Here is an 18,087-nt window from a genome sequence, read left to right as displayed (position 1 = left end):
TTAAAAAAAATTGATACACTTGTCACTAAAGAAATAAATTAGAGTGGCAAATTCGTTAAAATCTAGCTTTTTAGAATTGGTTAAAATTCACAAACTGATTACGTAACGATATATATTTTAAACTACATTCTGAAGCATTCCAGTGGATTCTTTGGCAAGAAAAGATATACAAAGGTAGATTGTGTCAGAGCTACGAACGTCCAAGCAGATGTGAAGGATTGCGCAAGAAGATACCATCCTTTTATTTCTCTCTCTCTCTAATTTTCCCGGCAACAACAACGAGCTTCACATATCAGTGTTACTCTAATTTTGAGGAGTGCAAGAAGGGTTAGTGCAAAATCATCAGATTATTAATACCCTGGTATACTTTGAAATTATATTTCAAAATATACCCGAGTATTAATGAATTGTAATTAGCTATAATAACGGCCTGTCATTATTTTGTATGCAATTGAATTATTTTTCCTTTCACGAAAGAAAACATCATTTGGTCAGTACATAATTTCTTAAGATATACCTACATGCAAATTAGAGCTTTCTATTTTTACTTCCTTGTAAAGTAAAAATAGAAAGCTCTAATTTGTAATCACGAAAAATTTCGGGTACCATATTTCAACGAAAATATTCGTTTTGACAGGTATCGATTTTTTTAAGACCGAAGGATTTTTTAAGGCACTTGATAAACAATAACACATTCGGTTACATTTAAAGCAGTTTAAACTTGAATATTGGAATCTTAAAATTATATAGTTTGAGAAGTCTTGAATACTAGTAATCTACCAATTCTCTAACAAATCGAATAATGTTTTAAACTAAAATGACCAATCAACTTACCTGTATAAGTCCAACGTTCAACCCTTGTTTTCAACCCTGAACGGTCTGTCCCTAATAATATTTTTGATGTGTTAATATTGATATTAACTCGGCGAGGTCTCCTAGAGAACTTAATTTTTTGGCTGCTTAATGTTCACGTTAACTTATAGACAGCAGGGAGAGAACTGAATTTTTTTTATTGCTAAATGATCTCTCTCAGACTGTTTTAGATTACTCTAATTTTCGAAAACACTGTATATGTAAACATAAAAGATCGGATGAGTGTGCCCTTGCCACACACAATTTTTTTTTCTCTTTGCCTTTCTGAATCATATTAACCAAGATGCTGATGTCGCTGTTAATTCTGGAAATTATAAGTAACAATAAATAATAACTAAAGCAAGCAATACTTAAAGTAGGCAACTTATGCCTGAAAGCTCATTCATCTTATAGTATCGTAAAACTAACATCAAAAGAGTTCGCAGACTGCAATCATCATGATAAGACATTAAACCTTATAACATCATAATAAGACCTCATAACATTAAAAGTATTTTCTCCTTCCTTTCCGCGTGCCTTCGTGTTTAATTGGAAGCACGTCTGACGCGTAATCGGGAAATTCTGAATTCGAATCCCGGAATCATTGCATATTTTTCATGTCTGCGGCATGGATATAACCTAATGACTCTGAAACATGTTACTGATTGCATTAATTGTAAACTTGAACTTCACAATTTTAAATATACAAAAATCACGCCTTACCTGGTTCCAAAGTTTCAAAACTTAGAATTCCATTTTAGAGAAAATCATTGCCATTCGCAGCTTCGAAACAAAGAATAATTAAGTTAAACATTTTGATATTTTCTAGTATTTTCAAATACTAAGTTAGTATAGTCAACAGTTAGTGTAAACTTTGTGAATAAACAAGCAAGGAGATCAAAACAATTAATCGAAGTTTCGGAGCTTGTTTACATCATACAGATACTTTCAACAATTTACATCCCAAATATAAATAGTACGACGAAACGACGAAAGAAAAAGTACGGCAAATGTTAACTCAAGCGTGAACATTGATCCGTTGACTGCGCCCACGCCACACACATTTATTTTCCTCTTCGCCTTTTCTAATATAAGATACTAGTTATTAACCCAAAGGGGCGTTAGACCCAAAGAGCTATATTTTCAAAACGGCATTTTGCGTCGTTTCACTTTCTGCGATGATTCACTTTTTCTAACTGTTGCCACCAGATATTATAACCCTGTATTACATTTATAGAAACTAAATAATGAAGATTCTGCATGAATGCATAAATATTTCTCGCATTGTGAAAAAACAACATCAAATTTCAACTCAGTCCTAGAGTCATCAAATTTTGAATAACATAATTCTCTAAGGAAACATGGACACATGGAAGCCCGAATTTTGAATTTCGAATTTGTTTTATTACCTATTTCAAAGCTCGACGATTTCAAAGCGAGCAATGGTAACACTGCACTGAAAACAAACATTTTTATTTCCAACGAACGAGACTGTGTATCGGATATTTTAAAGATATGCTGTTTTTAAATATTTTTTACTGTTGAACTGAATTTTATATGGTTTAAGTGCGAAGATAATGATATTTAATAAATAAAGGTAAAATACAAAACGCTAGAAAAACGCCCTTTTGGGTGTAATATAAAATCTGAAAGCTTTCAGATTTCCTTTCTTTCTTTTTATTATTATTATTATCATTTAATTTTTTTAAATCCCCCCCCCCAGATTTTTGACATCGATTTTATTTTTTCTCATTTTAATTTTACATGCGCAGTTAAGGCTCGGAAAATGAATTAAATTCTTTTGAAAGCGTTTTTCAATAACCTGTCCTTGCTACCCTTGCCCTTTATTAATCTTTAGTTTTATGCTTATTATGCATAATAAATGCTTCAAAATTATCTGTGATAATTCAAATTATTGAAAGACTGATTTCACTAGAGTGTTTAAAACAGCAGAAAACAAATATATATGCATACACTACATGAAAAATGTCATCTAATTTGACCCACCGACCGCCATTGATACAAGGTTTCCAAACGAAATAATGCCATTTCTCAAAGAAACACCTGCTAGCCACTATAGTCAACGACGCGCACCGGTAGAACAGACAGACTGCCTAAGTAACATTATCAGGTTCAGTGTTCCGCCTTACTTGCTTGGGGAACATTCATGAACCTGACTCTGAACAGGGAGCTTACTAAAGCTATGTCCAATAAATGTGGGAAGTAGACAAGATACACAGGAAGGGTATACGAAACCTTTATTTTTCACTCTTTACAATAATTTCCGTACCTCGGAATACAGAGACCAACTACTTGTGGTCTGAACGTAAGAATATAAAAATACTAACTAAACTCTAACTTAAATTTGGAATAATAAACAAGGGCCTACGTGGAAGATTGGCCGTATATTAACAGGAAGCCGTATGTAGTACAGAGAACTGTTAACACTACAATACGTTTAAAATTATTAAGAGGATTAAACCTCTGGCCTGGAAGGCAACCAGCAACCGAGTAAAACTGCTAAGGCAAGCGGCCTGCTTCGACTAACTCCTTCCTCTCTCTCGCTTGGCAAAAAGCCACAACTTAAGTACTTGGCGTTCGCCAGACAAATTTGCATAAATAAGTTAAAGCTTTTAATTCTGGCCGGAAGTAGAAAATAAGAAGTGATAGTAAAGATTTAAAATAAAATAAACGTTAGTAAAACTTAAGATCCTTACAACATAATCAGAAAAAAGATATAAAAAAAATTGACTGGTTTCAGAATTTAAATTACGTCCAAAGGGGAGTTTTTTCAACGTTTTGTGTGTTAACTTTATTTATTAAATATCATGTTCTTTGCACTTATACCATAAAATTCAGTTCAACAGCAATGTCGCAAAATAATTTTTAAATGAGCATATCTTTAGAATTTCTGATACACAGTTCCGAGGACTGGAGATAAAAAGGTTCCCCCCCCCTCCCGTAGAGTGTTGCCACTGCTCTCTTTTACATCGCTGAGTTTGGTACTCAAAAATTCGTTAAAGTTTTACAAAATATGAAATAGATAATAAAACAAATTCCAAATTTGGGTTTCCAGATGCCCATATTAGGGTGAAAACATACATTATTCAAAATTTGATGGCTCTAGGTACCGTCGTTTTATCACAATGCGAGAAACATACATACATTTATGCAGATTCTTCATTATTTAATTTCTTTAAATGTAACACAGAGCGATAATATTTGGTGGTAACAATTTGAAAAGAGGACCGACATTTATAGTGAATGACCTCAAAATCCCAAAATGAAATTAATAATCCTTCTGCTGTAACGCCCTTTGGGCTAAAAAAATAAATAAAACCTTTCCTAGAACAATCTTTTCCCTCTTTGTACATTATGTGCTTTACATAAGGTAATATGTCGCTGACTAATAACAGCCCATGAATAAAATTTTGACATTTCGTTATAGTCTATAGTCGTTGTCATCAAAGTCTGTCGTCATCATAGTTCAAAGTCATAAATATGTAGCGGATCCAACTGGGTCGCTGCGAAGACCTGAGCAGAGAAGCTATCTGTAAGACGGAACAGGCAGCAATTTCAGCTGTTTGGACAAGAAATATTATTCCCATACCTTTATGTCGCTATCACATGTGCTAGCTACCCTCAAATGCGCATCGAAGAAACATTTCCAGAAATATTTGCAAATGTGGTTGATTTCCCAGAAATATATTCTTTCCTTCCTTTCCTGCGCGAGACAAAACTGGCGGCAAAACATTTTTTCCAGTTACATTAAATGTCTCGGGTATGTATGGGAAACAGATCCCTGAGGTGAACTATTTCGGCTAGAAACGTCCTGTTTACACTAGTGTTGGAAGAAGCGCGTTTCTCGGGAAAGTTTCTTATAGCGTCGTTGTATGTCAAAACCCCATTTCTCTTCATCATAACATCAGGTCTCAGGCTTCACTCAATATTTCCTTCGTGATCACCAAAATTCGCGAAACTTGTTAACAAGGTACACTCGCATAATAATGATAATCTATGATTACGATGCAGACTTATGGAAAAATAAACTTCTAAGAGATTATCACATTCACTTTTGTGTATGCTCCTTACGTAAGTGGCTAACGTGTTTAGTTAATATTTGCAAGCTTCGTGGTCCGAATCCCGGCAAAAGCACTGCCGATTTTTCCCGTTCCTCATTACGAAAATATTAATAATCTCTAAAATGGAATCCAAAATAAAATGTGAAAGACGAAAAATCGTCATACCTATGTTTACACTGGAATCAAACTGGAACTTCTAGCTTTCCTCACTCCTCCTTTCAGCCGTTCTGAGTCATCCTGTGGGAGAATGTAAGGAATAATCTCCTGAGTGTTTCTGTATTGTAAATGATTTAGACGTTCAGTCAGCAATTAGACGATCCATGACTCAGCTTTCGGGAAGGGCATTCTCTCTTTCCAAAAATCCTAACAGACTATACAAATTATAAATACCGAAGTGACGAAATTTAAAGAAGCTTAATCAAATACAAGTAATCAAATTTGTAAATACTCATCACTTCTGTATTTCATTTATGGAAAATTCTGCTTAGAGTAAAACCGGAAGTATCTCCCTTTCTTTCAAATTATGAATATTCTATGGTATCACGTTTTTAATTAATTCAACTAAAAGGCTTTTTAATTTAGATTAAGGAGTTTACTGCATCGTCCAATAAAAGTTAAAATACAATATCAAAAAGTACTACAAAGATACTAAAGTAAAAGGAAAAAAGGGGGGAGAAAAATTTAACATGCGGAAAGAACTAAATTGTTTTATTTTGCAAAAGTCTTGAATGCATGCAAATAAGCCACATGTGACTAAATTCTATGCATATTTATGAATAAGACAAAGAAAAAGAAAGCAAATGTAAAAAGAAAAAGAATAACTAAACAGATGAGACGTCTTACGAAACAAGTTCCTGAATGAAAATATTGTTTTTATGATAACAATATACTTCATAACTTTCCTGATCTACTTTTTTAATTTCTGTACAAAACAAAACTGCCCATCGCTTTGTCCTTGAAATATTATTGAACAGCGCATGCTTATTTTTCAGTTAGAGGTGCATTTTCATACATAATGAAGCACATGCTGCTAATTTTTTTCGTCTGCTATTTATAGAAAACGTTGCAGTAATCTGGAAACTTGCCATGAAGTTTACGATAGATTTCTGATATGCTTTGATGTTAACATGTTTTTTAACTTGGCCATCCTGTTGTCAAATAGTCGCCGAATGAATTATTATCACTGTGAGTCCCTCACAAGGTTAAAACAGTGTTTATAAAAATGGTTTACTTAAGTTGAAAGCATAAACGATATATATATATATATTTTTGCTTTCTGATGTTATTTATTAGTTTCAAGTTTGGTATTTCAACCCAAACTCTGCCTTTCAGTAACAGCCTGCAGCAGTTAATATCGATTGGTAAAAATCTGAGTAATTGGTATATGAGGTAATGATTGTATTTTTTCATCAACTTGTTCCTATGCTCAAAATTCTGTTCTAGGTTCACAATATGAATCTTTGAGGAAAAATCAGCTCTGGAGCATCCAACTGTGTCAGACTCACTTCAAGTCAACCAACACTCATTACTTTTGATCTTCAGAATTGTTGTTGCTAATGCTCATTTGTCTGATCTACAGTCAGCCCAAGCCCACGGAATTCCTCTTGGCAAGTAGTGCAAGTTAGCGCCTGCCGTTGGCAACAGCCTTCACAACGACACGAAGCTAATTCGCACAGATGACAGTGCGAATTAGCTCGGGTCCGCAATCAATTTTGAAGGAGCCCACCCCTCTATCTCTACCACCAACCTCTCGAAAAGACTTTTCTCAGCACGAAAACTAACTCTTATCAAAGCATCGTTAGGTGAAAATACGTTTAAAAATGGCTAAGAAGTAAAGTTACAATATTAGTTATTAATAAATTGTCAGAGTAGACAACTGTAGGGAAAATTAATGGATTTGGATTCATTAGCTCGTTATATGACAAAGTATACTTGGACTGTCTGCATAAAGGGTGGAATGCCTTCGTGGAGGATTTTCTAAAGAAGCCGGATTCGTATTCACGTTACATAGAGAAAAATCCACGAAAGCTTCTTGGCAGCGAAACCATTTTCCAGATCGTACTGTAGGTGCTTAGTGGTTATTCTCTGGCAAGTTGAGAGACGAAAAATTAAAAGAATTAACATTATAAAAAAATATGATAAGATTTTTTTAATGTAATATTTCGTCGAAAGTTTGGTTTAGTTTATTTGATTATGGCAAATCACACGATGGCTATCTGTCTAAGAGGATTGATGTCTTCGCGGAAGACTTTTTAAGGAAAAATGGCTCGCATTACACTTTGGGAAAACCACGGAAACGCCCATGCAGCCAACCCGTTAGCCGAGATTCGAACTCGGACCAAGCTACCAGCGTTGCTCGGCTGCTGGTAGGCATTTTTTAGAAGGAATTAATACACGGATTCCCATGAAAACTGATTTCATTTAGTTTGTAAATGTATAGTGTCTGAATGCAGTATCAAGTTATGCATTATGCTCTTGTAGATTTCCGTTATAGACTGTTACAGATTTGTTAGGTACTTTGAATTTGAATAGCTAGCTAGTTTATGTTTTGAAGTTGTAATATCACTTATCTCTTTCCCTTTTCCCGCCAGAATGAAAATTAGTTCGCTTGCAATTAAGTGTTTTTAGATTGTTAAGCTAGAGCGTGTTCTGCCACTCTTGACCACATTACTAGGGTTGCTATTTTAGACAAGAGTTCCTGTCTTCGGGCATTATAATTGCCGATAGTTGAATTCACGCGGGTGAAATTCTGAGCCATCATCGCGTTAAATTTCCCTGTGCAGCCTTTGACTATTAATCTTTTTAAATTTAGCTTTACATTTGACTTATTACTTTTAAGTTCTGGCCATAAATGCTGGCGGAGTTGCGAGCACCAAGAGTGTCTTCTGTTTCATCTTATTCAGTTTTAAAAAAGGGTCTTTTACAATCTTCTTAAGTATCTGGGGTACTTAGCGATAAGTCGCTTAACGTCTACCCAGTGTTTAAAGTGGGATGATACCCAACAGAGTTAAACTTTACAGATTATATCACCGATTTTAAAAATTTAGCTTTTGAATTTAGGATAAATTGTTATTCGTATTAGTTTGGAAATTTTTTTATTTAATTTTACAAATTATCTCAACATGTTCCGCCCTAACTTTTCTCACTTTAGGATTTGAGTTTAAGACTGTTAAAGCAACGGGCTGAATGAGTTTTAACTTTCGACGCAAAATACTGCATTGATGGTATCTGAAATAATTCGCTAATTAAACTGAAAGACTATAAAAGAACCATTTGTTTTATTGAACATCTACGTCATTAACTACAGAAAATTACACTAGTAAATAACCAATCAAAGAACAAGTGCCTGTAACTAAGCAGAAGCGCTGACATTCTCAGAAATGTCTATAGAAATTGTAAGCAAAATTAAAGATGCGCAAAAGAAAAGCTCTTAAAACTTAGACCTGAAGAAAGAGAATTAAAGTACAGCCGTGATAAGGCATAAGAGATAAGACGCAAAAACGCATTCTTATCTCTAGGCGTACAAATTAGAGATGGTAATTTTACCTACTTTTCAATTATCGGTAACTCGGTTAAATTGCCAATTAAAATCTGCTTACCGGTAATCTACAGGTATTTTTTTCTTTCGAAAACATTTACTGAAAATGTACGGTTGAGCATTTAAATAGAAAGAGAAAAAATTCTTAATCTTTTAATATTAGGAAATCGTATGTTATTTTTATGTATTTTTATCTTATTATAGTTTTTTTTTGCAATTAAAATACTCCAGCCCCCCTTTTTTCAATCTCTATAAATTATTTATTCGTCAGAGTGAACTCCGCATGCTATACAACGATTTCGATTTTTATTAAAAATAAAAGAATTTCCTTAACTGATTACAGAGCAATAAATTTCGGGACCTGGGAAATTTTACGAATGGGTATTGCATGTATAATTTACCAGCACCTATTATAGCCGGGATAGTGGTTAGCGACGCTGATTGCCATATCGAAAGGCCCGGGTTCGAATCCCGGATAAGGCATTGATACTTGTAAATGTATAATGTCTGTGTGGCATGGCGTTTGTAAATGTATAGTGTCTAAATATACGGAGAGCCGAAAGTCTCTCCCGAGAGATTGGTGGTAAATGAAGAGAGGTGGAAGTCAGACTTGGAGGCAGAATGGATCTAAAACCAGGCTGCCACCCATAGTATTCAAGGCTGTTGCTAGTGGCAGTTGCATTTGACTCCTTGTCACGATGAATGTCGTGGGCTTGTGCTGACCTTTTTCAGACAAGTGAGATTGGTAACAGCAACAAAAACACCTGTTTTGATGTTATACATACTCAATTTAATTATTTCCAAAATTTTCTTCATAACTATGATTTTAGAAGATTTATTAAAAATTCCGTAATATTCGTCTTTCTGGTTTTTGAAATCAGGGCCGAAAAGATGTTGCAAAAATTCAGAATAAACAATTCAGCTTTCTTTCAAACGATCCTTCTAAGCATTCTTAAGACTGCATTTTCGTACTTAAAATTCTGTTTTGCTTTACAAGTTCATAAATCATTAATTTCAGTGTAACTTTGGTGATATATAGGGCCACCTGTTTCATAAGAAAGTGTTTTAGCATCAATTTTTATCATTGGTAACGATAATATTTGATCACAGAATAATGTAAAGTCTTTGCTTACAAAATATATACCAAATTTTTAAGTTTACATAAATTTTACAAGCGTCATTCTAACACACCAGTGACGAAATTAAAAAGACTCGTACTGATATATGATATTTACCAAATTATTGGCAAAAATAATACCAATTTACTGGTAAAAATGTAAGAGTTTAAAGTGTTAGGAGAACCTACAGACAACACTCTTTCATAAATCAACCAATGCTCATTTTCGTTGTGTCTATAAAGAGAAAATAGGATTATAACGAACTATAGAATAGTTTTGAGATCTTCTAAAATCTCGAATCTTAGGCTCGAGCCTGTAGGGTTTAGGGTTATGTTACTATCAGATTTATATGGCAGATTTAGGTTAAATAGAGGGAAAATTCACATATAAATGGGCGGAACATTTGCTATTTGCAACTAATTCATCTATAGGTTATTCTCATCCTATAGGTTCCACCAGTAGCCAAGTGGATAAGATTGCGGAATACAGCTAATCTGACCCGCCTTTGAATCCTAGTATATGGGTTTGTTGCATGCGTGTTCTCGTGGTTTATCCCTTGTATAGCATACATAAGGGTTGCTTTCCCTCAGAAACAAGAAAAGCACTTTAGACAGATAGCTGTACTGTGTTTTGCCGTACTCTAGCAAGCAAACTTCTGTCTTTTAATATTTAGTTCGAGAGCGAAAAAATTATTCTCCTCTCTCCACGCTATCTTTCATATCGTCCAGAAACTACTACCTAGGTGGTTCAATATTTATTTTATCCGAGACTGACAGCGCGTTAACAACAGGGCTAATATAAATATTATATAACCTGATGATATCTTTGATATCTTCCGACAGAAAAATTTCTCAAAGATGAAAAGTATACCAAAGAAGGAAATACGCAGCCCCCTTTTTTTTCCATCAAAGATAGACAAACACTCTTCGCTTTTGAAATCTGTCAACTGGTTATCTAAACAAAGATTTTCTGTATCGAATTCTTCCCTAAGATAAATGTTTTGATATAATTTGCTTTACAATAAGGAAGTTAGGCTTTTACAATATTGTCTTGATTATCTGAAAAGAATGGAAGCAGAAGAATTCGGATAACAGATACATGCCAAAAATCAAAGGAAAAAAACTACCCTAACTTCCTCCCCCCAAACAAAAAAAATATCAAACAAATCATTTATTCAAAAGCAAAAATTAATTATTTTAAGTCAAAAATATTTTTAAGCGTGAAATATTTTATTCAGATATAATGTTTAGCAAATCTTTTATACACTAATGCAACACCATGAAAGAATACTCGGAAATGAAGGAAATTTATTCAACATATAACTGATAGTGGTATGAATAAACGATCACATTTACAAGAGAAAAAACAAAACGAAAGCTGGAAATCAATACTTTGTATGTCCGCCACGTTGAGTGTTGAGATCCTGTATACGTCGTGGCATTGAATCATATAGATTGTGAATGTAATCCTGGGGAATGGCATTCCATATGGCTTAGACTTAACGCCAGATTTCAGTCTTAGTGTGTTCCCTACCAGCTGTACGAGCGAGTCGCCGAAGCTCTGGAAAAAGCGAAACCTGTTGTGTTCTAAAGAAGGGCTTGTGCAGTCTGATAAACATGTGCACGGGCATTATATACAGCTGATATACAGCACCCGAAATGCGTCGAAGAATGGGAAGGACCTTTGACTTCACAATTTCCCTTATAGAACCATCATTGTTGAGGTTGCGCGCAATCTGCATTAGATAGTATCGACAATTATACCCAATAGCTCCCCACACCATGATGTTAGGCGTTTACGCGGTATGACGCTGGATAGCACACTGTGGTTATAGGAGCAGACATTCCCACTGTAACGTCTTAGGCTGCTATCATACGGCAGTTTGTTTCGGAAGAACAACTGTTTGGAACAATTTTTTCTGCTTTGTCACAATAGCCAATCACCACAGATCTCTTTGGGGTTAACACAGGGGAAATTGGTTCCCCATTACAAACAAGCTGATAGCTGATTGGTTGAACATGAACATCTTGCAATTTTTTTGGAAAGGAAGGAAAACGTCGCACGTCTTTCTTTCAATAGTAAACTTATCAGGAGTTGTATTCCTCTTGATTTGCTTTGGGAACATGAATGGTCCTGAATAAGAACAGGGAGCTTACTCAAGCTATGTTCAGGAAGGTGTGAAATAGACAACACAAGCAGGAAGGGTATACGAAACCCTTTATTTTCTATCTTTACAGGTATTCCCGAACTTCGGGATACAGAGACCAACCACTTGTGGTCTGAACGTAAGAATATAAAAACTACTAACTAAAACTCTAAAAACTAACTTTGAATTAGTATACAAGTGTCTCGCACTAAGATTGGCCTTTATTTAAAGAACGGTACGAAAGTAGTACGCCGAGTTGCTAAAACTACTATACGTCTGCAATTATCAAGAGGGCTAAACCTCTGGCCTTGACGGCAACCAGCAACAGAGTGAAAACTCGTAAAACTACAATGGCAAGCGGCTTGCTTCCTAAAACTCCTTCCTCCCTCTTGCTTGGCAAAAAGCCACAACTTAAGTACTTGGCGTTAGCAAGACAATTTGCATAAATAAGTTAAAGCTTTTAATTCTGGCCGGAAGTAGAAAATAAGAAGTGATAGTAAAGATTTAAAATAAAATAAACGTTAGTAAAACTTAGGATCCTTACAAACTACTGAAAACAATTGTGCGAAACAGTTGTTCGAGTGAAAAAAACGTCGTGTGATATGGGCCTTATGCGTACTCTTCCAAATTGTGCTCCAGATTGTAGCGAGATTCATAGGAGAAAACAACATGTTGCCACAGGGTACCTCACACAATTAAATTGCAATAGTGATAGTCAGACACAGTTTTATACAGGTCATGGCCCATTCCTGACCTATCTGCATAGATTTAGCCTGAGTGACACAGAAAGATGTACAGGTCTAGGACTCGCAAGACCAGATTGAGCCAGTAAAATCTTCAACAGCAATGAGTTTTTCCTACACTTACTAATCTTGTATTTAAATTACAAGTTTGTGATAAGTAGGTTCAAGAAGGGCAAGGTCAACTTGTGTTATCACCTCAACTTAAGTTTATGAATGATATTATTATTGGTATGGCATTTTTGCCTTCTTAATTTTAATAAATATTCAACTTTTTATGTAAATTTTAGGGAAGAGATATCTGTATTTATGTGATCAATTGCATGTTTGAATCTCTTCCCTAGTGATCAGCATTACGTGCTTAATTATGTTTTTTATAAATTACGTGCATGTTCTTAGGTGATAAAAATAACTATGTAATTAATGTAGGTAAGGTTTTCTTTGTAATTATGTATCAGCATTATGTATTTAAGTGTTTGGAATCAGATATCAGTTTTACTGAGTATGGTGCTGTACTTTTCTGTTTATGTTCACTTTAAAGTACTCAAGTCTGTATTTATTCCTTCTCTGCATGTACTATGAAGGTCAGTTCGTACTTGGCTAGGATTTAGACTACATAGCATTACTTAATGAGCAGTTTTATGTATTATGTTTATCAGTTTTAGTTTTAGTTGTCATGTATTACGTATGCATTTTTAAGTGTTATGTATGCAGGCATTAGGGATCAGCTTTCTGTATTTCTATACTCAGCATCATGTTAGTTTTTCACTTTAGTATTCAGTTTTGTACTTATGTATGTATTATCCTGTCTACAAGTACTACGAAAGAAAATGTAGGTGAATGGTTCAATTTGTAAAACAACTACAGTTTAAGTATGCACAAAGAACTAAATTATGCAGGAATTTGTTATCTTAGTGATAACAGGTACACAATCTTTTGAATGTTCTTACATAAGAGTCAGGCACATGGAAAGTAATCTGCGTTAAATTATGTTTGGGCACTAGGATTTTTTTTAATAATTTTTTAATCTCTTTTTTTTTTTTTTTTAGTTTACTATGTGCAATAATTTAATAGGTTACGTCTTTCCTCCATGCAGGACCAACGATTTTACAAAAGCCCCATAAATATATAACAATTGTGTCAGGATTAGCACCCGCATGTAGACATTTAGCAAGTCCAGAAAATCCACGGCAGTTAATTTTTCAGGCAGAGTCCTCCTATCTTTACTTTATCTAACACAAGTTTCTGCCTATTCTAACAGCGATTCTTAACAGTATTTTGATTGCTTCTTTGCTTAATTTTAAGTAGTTCCTAACAGGATACTCTTTCCCCGTACAACTTCCAAGCTTACATGTAGACTTTATGAGGCTCTTATTCTATTGGGCTGCGTTCCCGGAGCAGGGTGGAGCAGAGAGTAGATGGTTTCTGCCAGGAAGATATCTCACTGTGAGGCTAAGGGCAGGTCAGTGGTCTTCCTTGGTGGCGCTCACTCACTCACTGTCTAGCCGTGCCCATTACAGTCGGAGGCGTCTGTGATTCAGCGACAAGGAAATTCTGCGTAGAGGAAACCTTTCACGCAATTCGTGCATCAAAAGACGCCGATAAACCATGAGCTAGACAAATCAACACTTGCAGCAGTGCTCCAACGGTTGTACTAACAGACGAGAGGACGATGTACCATCCGTAACAGCCATGCGGATGAGCTGTCTGTCGTCCCATACCGTGGCGTTATTTCAAGCCCCACTGCATGATTTCGCCTTGTTTGGTTCTCCTGTGTCCATTTCTTCTAAACATGCATCACTGTTATGGCATTCCGCTGCGTGAGGGTAGCGATTGCTCGAGATGAAAGTCCTTCCTCTCGCATACCGACGATGCGGGCCTCGTTCGAACTCCGTTAGTTGTTCAGACGAGTCGAGGTTCACACCGGAGAGTGATTCAGGTTGTACTCGTCAACAGCGGCTCCTTCCGCTGTTTACTAGGCATATTGACCACTAATTAAACGTTTATCGCAAACAGAGGTCGATAAAAAATTTCAACGCCACTTTACAGTCCTTTATAGGCGCTGCTCTTCAAAAGTTAAGGAACAGCATGTTTTTCAAAGCTCACCATTACAAAATTATCAGTAAAGTTTAAATTCGCAGTTCACATGCATGACAGAACTAAATTTGAGAAAAAATATGCAAAATCAATAGTTACTACTTGTATTTTATAGAAATGAATACTTGTACAGTATAGTCAGGCAAACTCGACATTTCGTATAACTCGACAACTTTTTAGGAATTTTTTTAAGATATCTCTAAGCCAGCGGTTCTCAACATTTTGGCTAACGCGTACCATCTAAACAAAAATTGAAAACCTTTAGTACCACCACTACAAAGTACTACTACCACCACCATTCTTGAACAAAGTTCAGATCGCATAAATTTACGAGTGTTAGAGAAAAAACTCAGGATGTTGGAGTTTTTATTTTTGAAATTAATACTTAAAAATACTTTGCTTCTTTGCGTACCACCTATTTTTCTCTTGCGTACCACCAGTGGTACGCGTACCACCGATTGAGAACCCCTACGCCAAACAGAGCAAATATTACATACAGTACATATAATTATTATTCATGCGTATGCCTTTCCTCTTCTGTTTAAAGATTTGAGGGTTATTCTTCTGTAATTTTTGCCGTTTTCTCAATGTGCCATTATTTCTTACTTTCTTATGTTTTCACTGCTATAAAAAAATTACATAAATGTTTATTTTTTCATTCTTTCTGACGATTTACTTTGTAAAATCATGTAAAAAATTATATATAATACATTTCTCAAATACATTTTTTTTAAATTTGTAAATTTCGTCATTTATTGGAAATGCGCACGGAAAAAAAAATTAAGTGTTTTTTCTTACTATATCAGCAAGTTTCAAAATCCTAGACGCGCGCTTGTTTCAGTGCGACCACCGACCACAGATCAATGGGTAAGAACAGATTTTTTTAATTCATATATTATTTGTCTCTAGTTTTCACATTCGATTTTTAGAGTTTTTTAGTTTAAACGTTATACAAATAATATCGCAAATATTATGTGTTCTGAAAAACACACCCTTATTCCGTAAAATTCGTTATTTTGGAAACTCGACAGTCTCTCAGTCCACATTATGTCGAGCTTGAGCGACTCTACTATATAGGAGTTGGAGGAAAAAATCGAAAAATTGTAATTATTTTTCACAAGTGTTGATCTTCAGTTCTTATTACAATTTCGTGTACAATATCCAGGAGAGTATATAGAGTATGCCCGATTCTTTGAGGTGGCAGGCAATCCAATAGATGGAAATGGGAATGTCACCAGCTAAATGTCTCAATGTCTCTCGTAGTGTGCTCCACCGACTATTTAATTAGTTTGAATCCGAGGATTCTGTGTCTAGAAGACATGTTTCAGGCAGACCTAGAGTTACAAAACCTGCGAAAGACCGTTATTTAGCTCCTTCGGCCCGAAGGAGGAGTAACATTACTGTGCCTCAGCTCATGGCAGATCATTTAGTGGTAACAGGAACAAGAATCTCAGCTACTTCAGTGCGCAGATGCTTGCACGATACAGGTCTGTATGCAATACGTCAACTTAATTGACAGCATGGAACATCGCTGCCGCCAATGTATTGTAGCTAGGGGTGGACACATTCCTTATTAGAACCCATTTTTGTAATGTGACCACCGCATTTTTCCTAAAAAAAACTGTGATAATAGTGTTTTTCTAAGACTGGATTTCCCTGCCAAGAGTGTAATATTTAGTTGTAATTCATGTTTGTGTTGAACTTTAGAAACATTCTATGTTGCGTTCATTTAACAACTCTTTAGTGAACATGTCCTGTAAATGTTTTGTTTCTATGTTGCTTCATTCTCAAATCAGACACAAAAAACATGCTGTTCCCTTGTTCCTGTTGGAGGGTAGTGTACATGAAACAAGCGGCCGCTTCTCATTCCAATGATTTGCATGTTTTACCTCATTTTACATTTCCTGTAAGTTTCGTTCAGTTTACATAATTCCTTCGTGGTATTACAATTTTCACAACCATTAGTGCAATTTTTAAGTTATGCAGTCTTTCATGAAATTCTTTCAATAGTCGGCAAATAATACTTTGCACTGGTTTGACTGCCATTTATGGCATTTGCGTACTTTCCCCAACCATATCATCCAAATCAATCTAGCCCAGCGATTCTCAACCGGTGGTACGCGTAATACTGGTGGTACATAAGAAAAAGTAGGTAGTACGAGAAGAAAAAAGTACTTAAAATTCAAAAGTCTTATTAAAATTGAAAAATTTGAAACCCCAACATCCTGTTTAAATTTTTCCTCTAACACTCGTAAATTTATGCAATCTGAGCAATCTGATTAATAGCCACTCATAGACTTTAGAAATCACAAATATTCTTTTTAGCCATAGACCTGAAATATTTGTCACAAATGATGTTTTTCAAACGAATAATAAAAATGAATGTTCTATTTAATAGGAAATAAAAATAAGTTCCTATAGAAAGATAATAGTATCTCATTAATTCTTTTAGAGTTGATCGCTTTATTAGCATTTCCACACTTTACGTCGCCACCATTTCCGGATTCATACTGCTCTTTTAATTAGAATCATTCTTTACGTCAATTTGCTGTCTCCGACAGCAGGTTTATCTACTTGTTGTTTTGTATTCCTTATTTTTCTACGAGATTTGCGAATATCGTCCTTTGTTTTTGAAGAATTCATAATATATTGCGCATTTAACTATTTGTAAAAAAATAATAAAACAAACCTATATTTTCAAAACTGAAAAACGGCTAGGATTGACTAAGCAGAAAAGTGACAATTCACAGGCGATGGATCCAGGATGAAAAGAGAAGAAAAATTGTTTATAGAAAATATAATGAATTGTGTTTATCATTTAGGTTTATCAATGAAATGGACCCTCAACCTCAATGTATTGTTTGCGGTGAACTATTATCCAATCAAAATATGAAATCATCGTTTCTTTAAAGACATCTTCAACCTAAACATGCTAATCTAAAGGATAAATCTGAAGAATATTTTAAGAGGAAATTCTCGGAGTTCAAATGTAGTAAACAGGTAATGAAAGCTTTTCCTTTTTTTTTTGGTTCAAGTGAAAATCCTTTGGAAACTAGTTACACAGTAAGCCTAAGAATTGCTAAGATGGGAAGGCTGTCACTATTGGAAAAACCTTTATATTATCTGCAGGGCTAAAGATAACGTTTTAACATTATTCAACAAAAAGGCGGCTATGAACTTAATAATATTCTGTTAGCAAATAATACAGTAAGTCGACAAATTTATGAAATGTCAAAATTCATATAAAAGACCCTTATTCAAAAAATAAAACACAGTGAGTATTTAACATTACAATTAGATGAAATTACTGATAGACAATTTTATGCCTGAGAATAATATTCCTTGGAATAAGTGCATTGCCGTATGCAGTGACAGAGCTCTGATTTTAAAAGGAAAAACATTCCAGTGTTATTTCTGAAATGAAGAATGTCGCACCTGAAACTAAATTTACTCACTGCTTCATTCATCGTAAAGCCTTAGTAGCCTAAACTATCCCCGAAAACTTGAAAATCAT

At 34.9% G+C, this 18,087-nt stretch overlaps 1 protein-coding gene across 4 annotated transcripts in view; it reads right to left on the bottom strand.

Moving 5' to 3' along the window:
• Positions 1–18,087, bottom strand: part of SNF4Agamma (SNF4/AMP-activated protein kinase gamma subunit) — a 559,866-nt gene that overhangs the window by 520,915 nt on the left and 20,864 nt on the right. The gene's annotated exons all lie outside the window — the stretch shown is intronic.

This window comes from Stegodyphus dumicola, chromosome 2, assembly GCF_044657685.1.
Source record: "Stegodyphus dumicola isolate Sdum_Otavi_A_Nest chromosome 2, ASM4465768v1".
In the NCBI taxonomy this organism is placed as follows: domain Eukaryota; kingdom Metazoa; phylum Arthropoda; class Arachnida; order Araneae; family Eresidae; genus Stegodyphus; species Stegodyphus dumicola.
The sequence above is the reverse complement of the archived record's forward strand: the minus strand, read 5'-3'. Positions and strand labels throughout refer to the sequence as shown.